General features: G+C 44.3%; 1 pseudogene; it reads left to right on the top strand.

Moving 5' to 3' along the window:
* Positions 1 to 7,829: 7,829 nt before the first annotated feature.
* On the top strand, positions 7,830 to 18,861 carry LOC144232648 (carbonyl reductase [NADPH] 1-like; annotated as a pseudogene).
* Positions 18,862 to 19,812: the final 951 nt, after the last annotated feature.

Here is a 19,812-nt window from a genome sequence, read left to right as displayed (position 1 = left end):
TATGGATGATGTGGGCATTTTGTTGTTTCTGTGGAGATCCTGAAAGAGACAGGTGTTTCAAAAATCTATGTAATGGCCACTCATAGCATCCTGTCAGCAGAGGTCTCCTGCCTTCACTGATGAGGTGGTGCCGAATACTGTTCCTCATGAGGTACAGAAGCTGCAGTGCCCCATGATACAGACGGTGGATATCAGTCTGATTCTTTCTGAAGCGATTCAGAGAATCCACAATGGGAAGTCCATGGCCTACCTTTTCCTGAAACATCACTAGTTGCCCCGGTTGACTGTGGGAGCTCCTGAGCAAAACAATGTGGAAAGCAGTTCCTTCAACTTCCATACACAGTATTTCCTTCCAGGGGAGGCCTGGAAATAGCCGGATATCAGATAACCTCTCTTGCCAAGTGTGGTAGGTAGGAGGCATGAAGATGGTCAAGGGGGAGACAGAGTTCATGGATAAATGGTCTAAAATGTGTGCCATTGTCATCCTGTTCATGAAACAAAAGCTACAGACACTTTCCTGATAAGAAGCCCCAAATCTTGTTGATATGGAAAAGGGGCTCAAGACAGATAAGGCCTTAACTCCTTAATTTGCAGCTGTTTCCACTGCAGGGAAAGGCGTGTCTCCATGTGGGACTTGGTGAGGGAAGCTGAGTGCCCTGCCAGTGGTGCCATTCTAGTTGTCCTCTCCCCAGCTAACCTCACATGAGTCTTTTGTAGAAAACCCTATTTTTCCGTGAGAAGCTGCTGTGCCTACTGCCACTCAACAACAAAGCATGTGCGGCATGACCCCGAGCAAGGCGGTCCGATTAGAGAGTAGCATCCTGTATCTCTCAGTAGCTGCGTTGCCCTTCAATAGAAAATAAAAGAATCTGTGGTCTTGCTAGTCTGTTCACTACACTGCAGAGCTGCCCACCCTCCTGCCTTCATGGTGACTCACTTCTGTCCAGCTGTGCAGAAGACAATATAAAAATAAAAATATAAAAATGAAAGATGTTTCAGGTCCATGGCTGGTCCTAAACCCTAGATATTGAGTCTCCATCTGTAGGTTCCAGCCCCTTGCTAAGCATCAAAGTCAAATCATTGTTAGAATAATGGATTTAGAAATCTACATTTTTCACATATAAAACTAACTTGACTTTTTCTTGTGTGACAGCTGACACTTACCTCAATTGCACTACTTCGGACTGCACTTGACCTTTCTATCCAGCATTTAAAACTACCTAGTCATGGGGCATCTGGGTGGCTCAGTCGCTTAAGCATCAGACTCTTGATTTCGGCTCAGGTCATGTTCTCATGGTTTGTGAGACTGAGCCCTGTGTCAGGCTCTTCGATGACAGCATGGAGCCTGCTTGGGATTCTCTCTCTCTCTGCTCTTCCCCTAGTGTGTGCATTTGCGTGCTCTCTCACTCTCTCAAAATCGATAAACATTGTATGTAAATTAAAAAAATAATTTTAAAAAAACAGACAAGGCCTCCTGCGTGGCTCAGTCAGTTGAGCATCCAGCTTCGGCTCAGGTCATGATCTCACGGTTCATGGGTTCAAGCCCTTTGTCAGGCTCTGTGCTGACAGCTCAGAGCCTGGAGCCTGTCCTCAGATTCTGTGTCTCCCTCTCTTTCTGACTCTCCCCTGCTCACGCTGTCTCTCTCTCTCTAAAAATTAAATAAAATATTTTTTAAAAATGTTAAAAAAAAAAAAAAAAGAAGACAGGAATTAATTCCTCTCCAAGGAGGTATATATCACATACTCACTAGAAATGTAGAGAAACAGTGGTTTTTCCCAACCTTGGCAATACTGCTCTAGAACAAACAGTGAGGTAGGTCCCAAGGACAGCGCTAAGGGCTCTAAGACCCACATCTCCCAGTTCAGGGGCCTCACCAGTGTGATGGGTACTACAGATCCCCAGTCTTCTAGAAACTCTACTCCAGCCTGGCACGGGCACACTTGATTCTTTTTCAGGCATGGATCGCGGCCTCTCAGACACCACCCTTACTCTGGTTCCTGCCACACTGCAGGGAGAAGGTCTTCCTCCAAGTGTACAGTGTTCCCAATAAGTATTAGCACCGCCCTTTTCCCCCGAGTCCATCTGAATACAGAGGCCTGAAACCAATTCCAGGGCGCCATAGGCATAGCCACCGTGGTGGCCTCAAGAACAGCCCTTACATCCCAGCACATCTGACAAAGCAACCGAGAATACTCAATGGAGAAAAGGCATTGTCTTCAAACAATGGTTCTGGGAAGTGCCTGGGTCACGATAATTCCAGTTGAACATTCGATTCTTTTTTCTTTTTTTTTAAATTTTTTTTTTAAATGTTTTATTTATTTCTAGGAGAGAGAGAGAGACAGCGTGAGCAGGGGAGGGTCAGAGAGAGAGGGAGTCACAGACTCTGAAACAGGCTCCAGGCTCTGAGCTGGCAGTCAGCACAGAGCCCGACGCGGGGCTCGAACCCACGAACCGCGAGATCATGACCTAAGCGAAAGTCAGACGCCTAACCGACTAAGCCACCCAGGCGCCCCTGAACATCCGACTCTTGATTTCAGCTCAGTTTGTGAATCGTGATCTGGAAGTTCATGGGATTGAGGCCTGTCTGGGACTTCAACTGCAGCTTGGAGCCTGCTTGGGGTTCATTCTCTCCCACCCTCTCCCTCTTTCTCTCTCTCTCAATATAAATAAATAAACATTTTTTTAAAATGGAGGTGGGAAACTTGGATAGTCACATGAAAAAAATGAAACTAGACTCCTATCTTACACCACTCACAAGAATTAACTCAAATAGGATTCAGGATGTTTACATGTAAGACTAGAAACCATAGGGGCACCTGGGTGGTGGCTCAGTAGGTTAAGCATCCAACCCTTGGTTTTGCCTCAGAATATGATAGCATCATTAGTTAGTTCGAGCCCCAAGTTGGGCTCTGGGATAACAGCATGGAGCCTGCTCAGGACACTCTCTCTCCCTCTCTCAAACCCGCAGTGCCTCCCCAACTCATGAGCACACACATTCTCTTTCAAAATAAATCCATAAACTTAAAAAAACTAGAAATAATAAAATAGATGAAAATTAGGACAAAGTCCCCTTGACATGGGTCATGGCAATGATTTTTTTGACATGATATCTAAAGCACAAACAACCAAATAAAAAACAAACAACAGGGACAACATCAAATTAAAAACCTTTGGCACAGCAAAGGAAACCATCAACAAGATGAAAAGACAACCTACAGAATGGGAAATAATATTTGCAAATCAAATATATACCTTACTAGAGGTAAATATCAAAAAAATATTAAAAGTAACACAACACAATAGCAAAAAACAAAAACAAAAACACCCCACCAGTAACACCAAATAATGTATCTAAAAACATAGGCAAAGGATCTGAATAGACATTTTTCCAAAGAAGATGCAAATGGCCCACAGGTACATTAGAAGGTGCTCAACAGCACTCATCACCTGGGAAATGCAAATCAAAGCCATGAGATACCACCTCACACCTGTTAGAATGATCATCATCAAAAACACAAGAGATAAAAAGTGCTGGTGAGAATGTAAGTTGATGCAGCCACTATGGAGAACAGTATGGAGGTTCCTTTAAAAATGAAAAACAGAAGGGGTACCTGGTTGGTTCAGTCCAAAGAGAATATGGCCTCTTAACCTTGAAGTCATGAGTTCAAGTTACAGGTGGGGTGCAGAGATTACTTAAATAAATAAAACTTTTTAAAAGACTCAAAATAGAACTACCATCTGATACAGCAATTCCACTTTTGGGTATATGGGAAATGGAATCGAAGAGACAGGTGAGTTCCCATGTTTATTACAGCATTATTTATAAGAGCTAAGACATGGACACAACCTAAATGTACACAGACAGATGGATAAAGAAAGTGTAGTATATGCATGGTGGAATATCATTCAACAACAAAAAGAAGGAAATCCTGCTGTTTGTGACAACACAGATAAACTTGGAAGGTCTACATGATCCCACCTCAGGATGGCTTCCCTGATTCCCCCATGTAAAATATCTACCAACCCATTATCCTTTGTCACAGCACCCTGTTTATCATCTCCAAGGTACTAATCACGATCGACTTTATGTGTTTGTTGACTGACATACGGTCCATCTTTCCACTTGAATATGTGTTCATAGGGGGCAGCAAACTGGCCATCTCCTTTGCCATCATATCACCAGCACCAAGCACAGGGTCAAGGCTAAATGAACAGGGAATGGATGGATGAATGAATGGATGCACAGATGAATGAATTTGCACCAAATTCATTTATGGGATATCTTCCCCCTATGAGACGGTGCTTAGTTAGTGCTGATGTGTCCTGCCCTTGGTGTCAAGCAGGAACACAGTTCCCCATGCTCAACATTGTGCTCCCACACAAGACCCTAACTTGCACTTCACCCACTGCGATATCCACGCCTTGGTAAAAGTGCTCCAGCTACTGACTTCCCAAGCCCAAGCCTCTTCTCCATCCTCGAAATGCAGTCCGTGTACCAATGCCTTTGAAGCCGTCTACCCGTGTGGTGCAGAGCACTGGCCCATGCTCCTTTGAGAAAAGCTACGTGTATCTGTTAATACCAATCAACAAAGGATTCCTTTCTTTCATCACAGGTACCAAAAGATCAAAACTGTACCTCTTCCTGATACAGACCTTCTGAAGAGTTTCCATCTTCTGATCTGCCTTGTTCTTCCTCTTCCATCTTTATGCTAAAATTGCAGTTTCTGCTCAGATGCCCCATCTAAAAGAAAAAGCTTTTTCTTTGCCTTTCTTTCCAGTTGTATAATAATCACTGCTCTTTGTACCTACAAGGATTTAAGCACACAAGCTTATATTATTTGGAAAACCATTTCTCTAGTGCTTTTGTATACAAAACATTTATACTGTGAGCTAAATCACCACTCCTTAAACAGTAAGGAAGTGCCCATTATACCACTCCCTCTAAAACAGTCCTATCTTGAGAAGCCTGGGTGCCACAGTTAGTGAAGAGCCTGACACTTGATCTCAGCTCATCTCATGATCTCACTTTCTGAATCTGAGCCACTCATCAGGCTCTACACTGATCGTGGGGGAGTTTCTCACTCCAAATAAATAAACTTTAAAAAGTTTTTTTAAAAAATAAAGAAATATAAGCTTTATTTTAAGATGCACTGATTAATCCTTGACATCCTCATAATTGATTTCACAACTGTGTGCTTTGGTGACTTACATATCTCAATTCCAATCAACATTTACTAAGCACCAACCTAACACACTTTGATAAAAAAAAAAAAAAAAAAAAACAGTAGCCATGAAGCTTCCATCACCTAGGAAATCTTAGAGGAAAAGGAAACCTGGGCTCCTGAGTGGCCCACTCAGTTAAGAGTCTGACTCTTGATTTCAGCTCAGGTCACGATCTCACATTTTGTGAGACTGAACCCCACATCGGCTCTTTCTTACCATTTTAAAATTAAAAAAAAAAAAAAACCCTCTTTCAAAGTGAAGTATACAATTTGTTCTTAGAAGCAGGATCCTGAAATCAATCTAAGTAATGGGGGTTTGCAACAGACTACGGAGGGAATGAGCCAAGAAGTCAGACAAAACAAAGAAATGACTGTAAAATCTAAGACGACTATTGGAATATTACTTGGCAGTCAAAAAGAATGATATCTTGCCATTTGCAACTATGTGGAGGGAACTAGACTGTACTGTGGTAAGCGAAATAAGTCCAAGAAAGACAAACATGTGATTTCACTCATGTGGAATTTCAGAAACACAACAGAAGAACGTAGGGGAAGGGAGGGAAAAATGAGATAAAAACACAGAGGGAGGCAAGCTATAAAAGACTATGAAATACAGAGCACAAACTGAGGGTTGATGGAGGGGAATGGGCTGGATGGGTGACGGACATCAAGGGTGACACTTGACAGGATGAGCACTGGGCGTTATATGTAAGTGATGAATCACTGGGTTCCACTCCTGAAACCAATACCACACTATATGTTAACTAACCTGAATTTAAAAACAGTAAAAGGAGGGGTACCTGGGCGGCTCAGTCAGTTGAGCGACAGGCTTTGGATAGGTCCTGATCTCCCAGTTGCTGACTTTGAGCCCTGCATGAGGCTCCCTGTCAAGCAGCTTCGTTTGGATCCTAGGTCCCCCTCTCACTCTGTCCATACCCTGCTCAGTCTCTCTCAAAATAGTCGATTTTCAAGAAATAAATTAATAAACATTTTATCGCAAACACAAAAACAAACATAAAGTCACTATTGCAGTCTCTACATGCCACGTCTTTGGAAGACTAATAAATGAAATCCATTCAACACACCAGCATCACACACACAATGGGGTGGAGTATCACACAGCCATTTACAAGAAGGTATGTGCGGTGTTCAAGACACATTACATGGAAAAATTAAGCTGCAGAATCTTCAATGACGCCTTTGGGCTTCGCTGTGGACACATGCTGCATGTTTATAAAACAAGAGAATTTAAGGAAGGACATTCAAAAACGTGCCTGGGGAGGGGCCGTTACTATTACTTTTCTACCCTCCCATTCTCTGACTTCCGTGTGTCTGAACACATAAGTGACCTAACATGAATATTACTTAGGGGCATATGTAGCACTGGAACCACACGCACGACTGGTTTTAGAATCAACGCAGAAATAACGGGACGGAAACCGTAAGAAGCCCAGGCACCACGACGACCCCACCCCAGCAGCGGAAGGCTCCCTCATCTACCCCAAGTCCCCTCCGGGGCCCGGCGCTCCGCCCGCACCAGGACGCCGGGTGACAGCGCGACGGACGGCACGGACCTCGCTTCACAGGCGCAGAGTCGCGCGGGAGGCGGGTCACGGCCCCCGCGGTACGAACTCCCGGCAGGCCTCGCGCACCCCCGGCGCGACTCAACCGCGGTCTAAGGGGCTACACCCGCTGAAAGACGTCCGGCTGACGGAGGTTACTGCAGTCGCAGCGTAACTCCAGGGCCGCTGGGGGTCTGCGAGCTGAGCTGTTCTCTTCACACCCAACTGTGAAAGCACACGGGGCTCCAGCGCGCCCCGATCCCGGGACCCGGACCCCGGGTTCACCACCGTCCGTCGCCCCGTAGTCCTTCCGGCTCACCTCGGCGGCGGCGGCTGCGGGCACAGCGAAACTAAGACAGCGCCGCAGAGACACGCGAGTTGTGGAAAGAGCCCAGGCAGCTGAGGGAGAGGCCCAGTTCAGTCCCGCCCGCCGCCAGTCCTGACCAACCAAGTCCTCAGTCGCCCCGCGGACGTCTCCAGGGGCTGGAGCGCCAGCCTCCCAGCGTGCGCCTGCGCCTGCGCCTGCGCCTTCGGGCGCGTGCGCCCAGTGTCCCGGAAACGCCAGGGTCTCGCCGCCCCGCCGGGGTCTGAGGTGAGTAAACCCTGCGGCCCCGCGTGCGAGGAACCTGAGCTCGGTGGAGCTGGCCCGCGGAGTCCTTCCTTCCCTAAGAGGGGACGAAACCGGCCCCTAAAGCCGCCAGGCTCCGACTTCATGCTCAACCCAGCGACCTCCGCCTCGCACTCGGGCCAACGTAGCGTCCGGCCCTACCTGGCAACTTTTGCTTCGCCCCCGCCTCGCCCTTCCCTTCGCCGGCTGGCCCGGCCTCGCCCCTTTCCTAGGCTTCCCCGCCCCACTTCAGCGTCTTTCGACTAGCCCTCTCAGTCCCAGCCTTGCCGAAGTCCGGATCCGTCCTGGATGTGAAGTTCAGTTTCTGCCTCCTTCCCCGCCTTGACTGCGACCTTCGCCAGTGACTTGCTTCCAAAGAGTACATTGTGGAAAGGGGAGAAAATCAACTCCAGAGGAGACACCCTGCAGATACTGCCATGGTCACTGATGAGGGTGACCAGTAAGCATCTATGGCAGGTGCCCCAGATTTCAGAAGGGTAGTTCATCTCTGTGGTATTCGTCCCCCAAACTCATTACCTCAGTTCCTCCTTGAGGAAAATATCAGGCAAACCCAAAAACACCCGACCGTGTTCTTGGACAAAAGCTATTCGTGTAAAACATGTGAACACGGAGAATCTCTCATAAACCAGAGAAAACTAAGGAGACGTGCCAGCTACGTGTAATGTGCTATTCTGGAGGGCATCCTGGAAAAGAAAAAGGGTTTTAGGGGAAAAGCTAGTAAAATCCAAATAAAGCACGGAGCTTAGCCAATACTACTGTTCCGTGTTGCCTTTTTACTTGCGACAAATGTGACCAACAATAGTAAGACGTTAATAATTGGGAGAATTTGACGAGAACCATATGGGATTTCTCTACTATATTTGCCACTTTTCAGTATATTTATCTGAAATTACGTTTATGAAAAGTAAGGGAGGGACTGGAAATAGATCCAGATTTGGACCTATGGTTCATGCTGTCATCAAGGGTCAAGGCTCTTTCTAATTTTCACCTGTTAGTTTGTTTCCTCATGGTGTCAACACAGTTTTGCTACAACTCCAAGCATCACATTCTCACACAAATGCATTCAAGACAGAAAGGAAAGGATCAGATGAAACAAGATTTTTTTCTTTTATGAGGGAGGAAAATAATGTCTACTCCCATTTTCTAGATGGGAATTGACAAAGATGCTCCCCTTCAGCAAACTCCAGCCAGGCTATTCTGGGGCTTCTTCTCAATTGGAGCTCAACCCTGGGCTATACAAAGTACAAACAGCACAACTGATTTCATCCACTCCCCCCACACATACTAAAAGACTTAACATTATATTCTTAAAAAGCAAACGCTAACACAGTTTCTTCTTTTTTAAATTATTTAAATGTTTAATTATATTTGAGAGAGAGAGACCGTGTGACAACAGGCTCCGAGTTGTAGGCACAGAGCCTGGTGCTGGGCTCAAATTCATGAACTGTGAGATCATGACCTGAGCTGAAGGCAGACGCATAACTGACTGAGCTTCCCTGGTGTCCCTAATATAGTTTCTAATACCTCAAGCCACATCCCTAAGATAGCCCTGGCCCTCTATACCTGCCAAAAGAATTTACCATTTGTTTGAAACAACAACTTATAATAGGCCCTTCACCACCCTTTCTTAGAGGATTTAGTAAAAAGGATTCACAATTTGTGAGTCCTTCCTCTGTCCATTTGAGGTATGTATCTATCTCCTACAACTCAGTTGTGTCTTTCTCAAGGTCTCGAAAGCCATTCCTTTGAAATGTAATCAACAGAAAGATAGGGCCTCTGTATGGGGGCACCTGGGTGGCTCAGTCGGTTAAGTGTCCAACTTTGGCTCAGGTCATGATCTCACAGTTCGTGCGAACAAGCCCCGCGTCGGGCTCTGCTGACAGCTAGCTCAGAGCCGGCAGCCGGCAGCAGATTCTGTATCTCCTTCTCTCTCTCTGACCCTCCCCTTCTCATGCTCTCTCTCTCTCAGAAATAAATAAAACATTAATAATTTTTTTAAAAAAAGAAAAGATAGGGCCTCTGTCGCCAGACACTGTGTAACCCACATCGCTGCCCTAATGCCATTTACATGACCCACTCGGTCATTTTTCTTTTCCCTGACTACTCAAGCCCCTCCATTCCCCTCTCTACACCCTCATTCTCCCTTTAAAACATGCAGCCACTTGTATACAAGTCCAAATTGAGTTCAGATCATGCTGGACCCACTTCTCTATTTCAGTAGTATATTACTGATTAAAATCTGCCAAGTCCAGGGGAAATCGCATCGGGTTTCATCCAGAGTTACCTTTGTGTTTCCTTGGACTCTGAGGACTGTTTCCCGGCTGTCACATGGTCTCTCTGGAATTGGACCTTAGGGCAGGGGGTGAATTAAATTTTAAAACAGACAACAAAATTGCACAAATAGGTTAACACATTCCCATGTGTGCTCCCTTCACCCACCCTCCCCAGATGGTGCCATTTTACAATATTCTACAATGATATCAAATGAAGACATTGCCATTGGAACAATACAGTTAACTAGAGGCTAATTTTACAAAACTTCCACCAGATTTCACGTGCATTCTTCTTTCATATGTCATTCTGTGGAATTTTACCACATGGCTGTTACTAATGGTACTCTTTCTCACGGGAAGCTGGTGATCCCACACCATTTCATATTCAAGCAGGAGTGATGATGAAAACAAACTTCTTTGGTACCTGAGTCATGTGCACAAAACCGCTGCCTCTAATGAAACCCCAAGGTAGGAGTGATGCGGGGCCCAAGCGGTGGTATTTATGTCATGATCTAACGAGTGCCTTCCATTTCAGCCCACCCACATTCGTAAAGGATAGGGCTACACAGGTCCTAGATGACCTGGTGTCTCACCGACTACACAGTACAGCTACATTCACTGTCTCCCCAGTTTTTCCAGATGGGGGAAGGCACCGTTCACTCCATTGCACCCCTAGGAATTCTGACTAAAGGCTTAAAGTTATGGCTCCAGATCCTTGCCTAGAGATTATCCCTGCTTCCCACGTCCACAAGTGCTGCCCTGGTCCCAGGACCACTGTATGAATTAGAAGAAAAGGAAGTTGGGAGGATGTGGGGAAGAATCCTATACTCAGTTTGGCATCTTCCCTACCCTCCTGCCCCCAGATTCCCCAGCAAAGCTGAAAATTGTGTCCAGTGGGGGATCCCCCTCGGCACCACTCATGTGGAGTGTGAATCCATGCTCATGAATGTGTGTAGGCCTACATACCCTTATCTCCTGTTTGACACAAACTTGGTTTCAGATGCCTGTTACAGTTCTCTGTGGAATCACTTCTCTGCAGGTGAAAACGTGTTGCTTGGCCTGCAGAAATGTAACTCATCAGTGCAAATTGTTCCAATATCTTCTGTTCTCATCTGGCTCACTGCTTGAACACCAGCACCTTCTGCCTAAGAAAACTTCGTCCAGAAATAATGTCTTGTCCGGACCATTAGTAGCCTCCCAGGCTACAACCTTCAACCCAACTGGCCAGCTGTGGACAGTGTCTCCCAGAACCTTCTACAACTTTGGTCTGTCTTGCAGAGAAACATAAGGGCCCTTGGCAATTTTTTGCCTCAGAGGGTGCAAGGGTCCATGTCCACAATTATCCCATGTCTGCATTGCTCCATCTCCCCCACTTCCACTCATGTCATAGATTCGCTGGCCACTTCCCACAAACACAGCAGAATAGCCACCTGCAGAACTCAGTCCCAGGCCGACCCTGGAAGCGATTCTAATGGCGGGAATTGGCATCCCTATTCTAATCTCTCCCTGTAATCTCCATAGTGACTTCCATAGGGCCACACCCTGTATAGGAACTCCTGAATCCCAGATTCCCACTGCTTCTCTCCATGACCATATTCTGAGGCCATAACACATTATAGACATACAACATAGAGACCCAAACAGACAGCAATCACCATGCAAGTCAGGCCACTCTACTGATTGGTTTTTACCATCCTTGAGCAGAGCAGATGTAACTGCCTAAACAAGTCAGTTTTTTCTTGGTCTGTAGAGACCTGTCTGTAGAGCATGGCCCAAGAGACCATGAGACCCTCAGGTGGTCCCAAAGGTGGCCTTAAGGAGAAAGAGGTACTCTGCTCATGAAGGCAGTAAGTGTCCCTTACATTCTCCTTAGCCTGTTCTCGGACGAACCATTTCCCATTTCCTGTGTAGCGTCTGTCCAGCGCCTTCCCCTAGAACATGTCTCAGGCATCATCAGAGATATTATGGGTATGACAAGTTTCAAGATCGTGTCCTGTCCCTGACTAAATCAGGCAGTCTTCATTGGTGCTCACAGCAAAATAATAATACTTACGTGGAAATTTTCTAGTACAAAATCTTAGTGAAATTGGAATTCATCTTTCCTGTGCCTTTCTCCATAAAAAAATGTTATTTTGTCTTGTGTTATAGGCAGAGTGGTCATGTGTCTAGCGTAGTGAGCCACAGATTGCTTAAAAACTGCAGCCCAGGACTGCAGCAGAAGTTCAGAAGTGAGGCCATCACGGAGGAGGAGCTGGTGGGGCTCATGAATAAGTTCGTGGAAGACACAAAGGAAGGTGGGCTGGCCTGAGGCTGCATATGGAGTGACAAAAATTGGTGTCACGGTCCTGTCCAGAATCCATGCCAGGACACAGTGAGCAGAGAAGAGGGGACAGGATCCTCCTGAATGCCTGCTGCCCTTGGTGGTTGAGAGCAGACATGGCTGGACCTAAAGCATCTAAAATCCCAGAAGAAGGAGAGAGACCCTCATCTCCTTGCCCGTTTGCCCCCAGATGCTTAGGAGCCTCACGGGAAGTTTGTTAACGAGAAGAAATGTCAATAATGGTGAGCTTAATTCATAGCTCTGTCCATGGGCCCCTCTGTGATTCCCCGTCCCTTGCCCAAAAGGACTCTTCCAATGTCAAGACTATCCCTATCCAAAACAAAACAAAAGTGTAAAATATCCCTACTAGTATTTAATTTGCTTGGCTGATAATTCTTTGAAAAAATTTTTTATTTCATCTGTGAAAAGGCAGAGACAAATCAGTGAAATAATGAACAGCAGAAATTATTAAATGGTTCTTTATGAATGCCTGTATTTACAGACTATATATGCAAAACTACCTGAGAAATCTAATATGCCTATTTAGATCAAGAGAAGTTACAGTTTAGTTCAAGTGTAGGTAAACATAGAGACAATCATTTTTTACCTTTGCAGGCTATTCAGTCCCTATAGGATATACTCAGATCTGTTGTTGAAGCTGAAAGAACCCAAATCCAAAATGTAAAGCATGGTTGGATGTGCCAGGCAGCATATTTCACCAGCCTCTAAGATAGCCTGGGTAACACATCTGCTGCAGCCCCTTAAAATACCAGACTCCCTGGGAAAAACAATTGCCAAGTGTGAAATGGAGTGGGCACTCACGATATGTCCATATGGCAATCTGAGACAAAGCAGGGATCGGGTATGGACTGGGTGTGCATCATGAGTCCACGTGACAGGGCCCAGGATACCTAAGTGACAAGATTCTTCCTGCCCAAACCAATCCTGGCTCCTCTGGGCCTGAATGAACATCCAACCCCTCCTCGCTTCACAGGAACATCCCTGTTCTAAAGATGCCTCTGCTTACTGATTACTTTTCACTCTTCACCAGGGATTTTCAGGCTTACCCAAATGAAAGGTGATAGACCCAGAAAGCAAGGGCATGGTCCTCATTTTAAAAGTTTTTCATTTCAAGAGGCACCTGGGTGGCTCAGTCGGTTAAGCACCCAGCTTCTGCTCAGGTTGTGATCTCATGGTTTGTGGGTTCGAGCCCCACGTCGGGCTCTGTGCTGATAGCTAGCTCAGAGCCTGGAGCCTGTCTTCGAATTCTGTGTCTCCCTCTCTTTCTGTCCCTCTCCTGCTCACACTGTCTCTCTCTCTCTCTCAGAAATAAATAAAACATTAAAAATTTTTGTTTTTAAAGCTTTTCACCTCAAAAGGGCTAATAATTTCCTCCCTGTGAGCTCGTATTTCTAAACTGACCATGAGGAAACTCAATTTATAGAGCAACCCAATAGAATCTCACCTGTACTTTGGCTATCCATCACAAACATCTTCTTTCCTGGATACCCTAAAAATGGCACCAGATATATATAACATTTAGTAACTGTCATCTTGGAATAACCCAAGACGTAGACAGTCTAGGCAAACAGGATTATACAACCATTAACTATTCCAAGCAATGCCTTGGCCCTCAGTGACCTTCATAAACATTCCCTTCCCTGGGGGCCTACGGGGAAATCACACAGAAGAAGGAGCCCTGCCTAAGCCCAAGAGTCACCAAACACCGAAGGCTCTATTTCTCCCTCTTGAATTTCTCTTAAAAAGCAAGGTGATCTGTGTCCCCAAAGGCAGTTCTCCTGTGTAAGCAATTTCACTGCATCTTGGAAGAAAGCAACTTTATCCGTTCCATAGAGGAAGGACACATTCCCAAGACAATATCTGTACTCCTTGATTTCTGCTCACGTTTTCCCAAAATAATAATGGCTCGCCTACCATGAATCTCAACCCCCTACAAACCCATGGCCAGCCACTTTCTTTGGGGAGCACAGCAGCCCAACCAGAACCAATACTGGGCTCTGAGGATGGATCTTAAGAGGACACAGTGCTGGTTGGGCTCAGGGGGAAGCCCCAGAAGGTACAGAATTGGTGTAGCATCATTAGGGAAACTTCTAAAATGGTTACCACTCTTTCATGGTGGGATGGCAGCCACAGCGGTTCATGTTACCATTACCGTATCCTCTTTTCAATCTGGAAAAATTCTAGTTAGGATAACAAAAAGCAAATACTATCCCACCTGCCCCATACTTCAGAAACCAGCATACGAAGAACCATCTTGAATGACTTACACCATATCCCTGTGGGTTCAGTACTCATTCAAAAGGCCAATATTTGCTCTGTTTTTGGCCTAGAAGGACAAGCCAGAAGATAATTGTAACCATAAGGTCACAATAGTAGATGTTCATTTTTCTTACGTTTTCTTATGTCTAACTTCAAAAGGCGTTTCACTGAAATATTTAGCCACAAAAAAGATAAGAATGTACACCAGCCAGGTGCCCACCACCAATCTTAACCAGTCAATCAGCATCAAGGTTACGTAAATCCCTTCCCACGTTCCATAGTTTTTCCCTCCCATTCTCCCAAACCCCTCATCCAGAATTTGAAAGTTATTCTTTCATTTAATATTTTAATGTTTATTTGAGTGAGAGAGAGAGAGAAGCACAAGGGGGGGGAGGGGCAGTGAGAGAAGGAGACAGAATCCAAAGCATCCTACAGGCTCCAAGCTGTCAGCACAGAGCACAACTGGGAGTCGAACTCACAAACCATGAGATTATGACCTGTGCCAACATTGGACACTTAACCAATTAGGCCACCTAGGTGCCATGATAATCATTCTATTTAGAGAAATAAGCTGTTGTTCCTCTTTATTCTCTTTAAATTGTTCTTTGGTTTTATTTCAAAAAGATATTATGGTATCCTCATCTCTAAGGAATCGAGCAAACGTGGAAATCTGATCATTCTTCATCAGATACTAACTTAAAGTACTAGGTGGAAATACAGTCTTGTCAATGCTACACCTACCATGGAAACCTTAAAGAAGGTGTTCTCAGCCTTCATTTAAGAAGATACTACTTTGCAACATCCTATAGCCTGAAAAGCTACAAGAGGAATTTGGTGGGAGAATTACAAGAGTAAAGGTATCTCACTCACACACACTCTGCCATATTGGTTCTAGAGAGGACAGATGGGTGGACACTTCTAGATGTTATGTGCTGAGTATTTTATATATGGTCCTTATTAAGAACCTGGAGGAATCATGGATCTCAAGGTCACAAGCACAGCTGATTGCAGATAGAGGTAATGTGACATCCAAACTAATGGTTCTTCCCACTACTCAAGGTCCTCAAATCATTTTCCCTAGGTCTCCCTTCTTCAAATGAAATCTCACGCAGTAATGCCAGTGAAACAGAAAATATAAAAGGACTCTGCTTGATTGGGCCAATGTCTTCCTCGTTACAGGGCCCAGGTACTCAGGGAAAACCACAGGAGGCACATTTTAAAACTTTGAAGTGTTACCAGTACAGCTTCTCCTACTTACTTTATTAACGACTTTCNACTAAGCCACCCAGGCGCCCGTCAAGTTGGTTTCTATATAACACCCAGTGCTCATCCCCACAAGTGCTGGTAAGAAGTTTAATTCACAAGGGAGAATGAATAGCACTTTTATGAGTCAACTAATGAAGTATCAAACATAAAGCCAAAATTGTGTGAAAAAGAAGGTGAAATTGATAGAGACAAAATTATTATGAAAGAGATTGTTTTCATTATCTGATATCAAGTAGACAGAAAGGACAGTCTGCAGAATGTAATTAGAAAAATGTATGTTACACAGCTTTTTAAGCAGCCATAGATCATATAAAACATTGAAAAATATAGGAGGCCACAAAGAAAAGTCTCAGAATGTTCTAAAAGCATTAAATGCTCTCTGTAATTGAAACAAAAGTTTAAGTGTACAATTTTAAAATACTCTTCTGGGAGCACAGCATGGGTGGCTCAGTCGGTTGGGCGTCCGACTTGGGCTCAGGTCATGATCTCACCATTTTGTGAGTTTGAGCCCTGTGTCGGGCTCTGTGCTGACAGTTCGGAGCCTGGAGCCTGCTTCAGACTCTGTGTCTCCCTAGCTCTCTGCCCCCCCCCACACACACACATAAATAAAATAGAATAGTGTTGTAAACAACCAGTGGCTGAAAGAAAAAAATTCAAAACTTTAACGATTGTTTACAAAGTGGCATAGTGAAATATCAGACACTATTGGATGTGGAAAAGCTGTATCTGCAGTAACACTGCTGAGCTTAAAAGTATCAACTTTTAAATATGACTAATAATTAAATGGAACATGATGTTTAAGAATAAGTGAAAGACTGGGGCGCCTGGGTGGCTCAGTTGGTTAAGCATCTGACTTCAGCTCAGGTCATGATCTCACAGTTCATGGGTTCGAGCCCCACTTCGCGCTCTGTGCTGACAGCTTAGAGCCCAGAGCCTGCTTTGGCAGAGAGAGAGGGTTGCACAACATTGTGAATATAGTAAAAATCACTGAATTGTACACTTTAAAAATGTGAATTTTCAGAGTACAGGTCTTCTATTTCCTTGGCTGGATTCATTCTTAGGTATTTTGTTCTTTTTGATGCAATCGTGGTGGGATTGTTTTCTTGATTTCTCTTTCTGCTAGTTTATTGTTGGTGTATAGAAATGCAACAGCTTTCTGTATATTGATTTTGTATCCTGCAACCTTACTGAACTCATTTACCGGTTCTAGCAGTTTTTTGGTGGAGGTCTTTGGGTTTTCTATATATAGTACCATGTGATCTGCAAAGAGTGAAAGTTTTATTTCTTCCTTGCCCATCTGGATGCCTTTTATTTCTCCCCCTCCTCTTCTTCCTCGTCCTTGTCTGACTGCTGTGGCTAGGGCTTCCAGAACTGTTGAATAAAAGTGGTAGGAGGGACATCCTGGTCTTGGTCCTTATCTTAGTGGAAAAGCTTTCAGTTTTTCCCCAATGAGCATGATGCTGGCTGCAGGGTTCTCGTATATGGCCTTTATTATGTTGAGATATGTTTCCTCTAAACCTACTTTGTTGAGAATTTTTATCAAGAATGGATGTTGTACTTTGTCAAATGCTTTTTCTGAATCTATTGTGGTAGCCATATGGTTTTTATCCTTTTTCTTGTTAATATGACGTATCACTTTGATTGATTTGTGAATATTGAGCCACCCTTACAACTGGGGAATAAATTGTACTTGGGTCGTGTGAAAATAAATAAATAAATAAATAAAACTTTGAAGTGTTTTCTAAAAATCTCTTGTCAGTCCAGAAGCTTAATAACTTGCACCCTTCATATTAGAAAAGATTAATCTCCAGGGAATGTGATGAATGTTAAATCATCAAAGGTCACCAAAACCAGCTTAGAATTACAGACTCTGAATTGCCTTGAGAATCAAGTAATGCCCTTGAAGTTTGTGATCCCAGATGAGATGATGTCTAAAATGCCCTGTGTTGTGTAGGTCACTGTGGCTCTGCTGTAGGACAGTGAGATTTGGAGAGGAAGAGATAGTGAGAGATTTCCTAAAAATAGATCCCTGGTCACATACAGAGTAATGGTCTGGACCGTAAGCCCGACACACACCCACCAGAGCAGGAGTCCTTTCTTATGTAGTTGACGTGCCTTTTACAGTGACTGTGACAGGGCAATCCTTTTACAGACTACTGCACACACAGTGCCACACACTCACAATCACACACACAGTCTCTTTCTCACACACTCACATTCACACACATCACACACTCACATGCACTCACACACCCATAACACAAGGATATCAGGACGGCCCACATACTTATTTGTGCATAGGCTGTGTGTATTTCTGGGCACTACCCTCCCCATTAGATCATTTCTCTGACGTCATCTGAGACATTGTGAGTGTTACAGGAGTCAAGACTGTATCATTTCCTATTATGCTAAGTGAAATTAGTCTGGAAGAGAAAGACAAATATCATATGACTTCACTCAGATGATGATTTTAAGATACAAAACAGATGAATACAAGGGAAGGAAAGCAAAAATAATATAAAAACAGGGAGTGGGACAAAACATATGAGACTCTTAAATATGGAGAACAAACAGAGGGTTACTGGAGGGGTTGTGGAAGAGGGGATGGGTTAAATGGGTAAGGAGCAGTAAGGAATCTACTCCCAAAATCATTGTTGCACTAAATGCTAATGAACTTGGATGTAAATTTTAAAAATTAAAAAAAAAAAAGAGGAAAAACACTGCATCGAGTCCTTCACTTATATAAGAAGACTACACTAACACTCCCAGCATACTGGTAATTGTCTCCCAAATGGCCAAATGCAGGAATGTTGCTACTCATCATTCTCGTGCAAGTGATTCTATGTGAGTATTTGCATTGTATTTTAGGCACAGTGGTCTCTGTGTCTAGCATAACAAGCTTCGTAGCTCTTGAGAACCGCAGCGCAGAACTGCAGCAAAAGTCCAGAAATGAAACCATCACAGAGGAGAGGCTGGAGGTGCTCATGAACAAGTTCGTAGAAGACACAAAGAGTAGGGTGCACAGGAAGGAGCCTGGTCTGATATGAAAGCACTCACATATGGAGTGTCAAAGATCAGTGTCACGGTTCTCTGCAGAATCTATCCCAGAAAACTGAGTGAGCAAGGGAGAGAGACAGGATTCTCCTGAATGCCTGCTGCTCTGGGTGGGTGAGAACAGACATGGGTGCACATACAGCTACTAAAAGCCCAGAAGAAGAAGCAGAGATCCCTGTCTACCTGGCCCTTTAGCCCTCAGATGCTAAGGGCCTTCACGGGGAGTTTGTTACTGAGAAGAAAGCTGAACAATGAGGACTCTGCCCTCAGTTCCCTCTATGGGTGTCATTAAGACACCCAACAGGATTTGACAAAAGGATTCTTACACTGTGAACAATTTCTTTATCCAAGAATATAAATAAATTAAAGGAAAAATCAGGGTCCATACCAAATACTCACGTTGAATTGCCTACTAATTCTGTGAAGTCTTTTGTGAGTTCTTCTGTGGTATATAAAGAGACAACATGAAACTGATGAAGATAATAAATGAACATCATAGATGAATAAATAGTTCTAAATAGTGAGCAAATTGTTTCATGCCAACCAGCCCAAAGTCTAACACACCATAGCCAGATCAATAGAAGGGACAGTTCAACTCAGGGGTAAGTAAACATTAGGGAATGAGCCAAAGAGTGAATACTTTTGCCTTTGCACACCAATGGTCTCTGTTGGACCTACTCAACCCTGCCATTATAGCTTGAAAGCGAACACAGATGACTTATAATCTCATGAATGGGGCTGGGTACCCCTCACAAGCATATTTTATCAGCCTCTACTATGACCTGGACAACCCCACTACAGATAGACATCACTGTTGTCTCTTTAAATATCAAAGTCATTAGAGAAAAAAATTGCCTCAAGGTGAGAAATGGGAGTGGGCACTAGATGTGCATCCATAAGACACCTACGACAAGGGGGAAAGTGAATATGGATTGGTATCAACGCCTATGAAGGAATTACTGTCAAATCTCCTCAAGGCGAATGTGCTAGTATGTAGGGATAAACTGTCATCAAGTTTGTAACATTAACACCGTACAGCAAAATCTCCACAGGAGATGAACATATAAGGATAGTAAAATACTCATTATGTTGAGGCTAGTTTGGTGGACACATGGGTGTCTACAGTCCTTTCCACTTTCCTCTTGCAAATTTTCAAGACAAACATTTGGAAACACAAAGGCTGTGGCTCTGTCAACTTCCAGGGTG

Source organism: Crocuta crocuta, unplaced genomic scaffold (assembly GCF_008692635.1).
Source record: "Crocuta crocuta isolate KB4526 unplaced genomic scaffold, BGI_CrCroc_1.0 scaffold84, whole genome shotgun sequence".
Taxonomy (NCBI): domain Eukaryota; kingdom Metazoa; phylum Chordata; class Mammalia; order Carnivora; family Hyaenidae; genus Crocuta; species Crocuta crocuta.
This window is presented reverse-complemented; position numbering and strand designations above follow the sequence as displayed.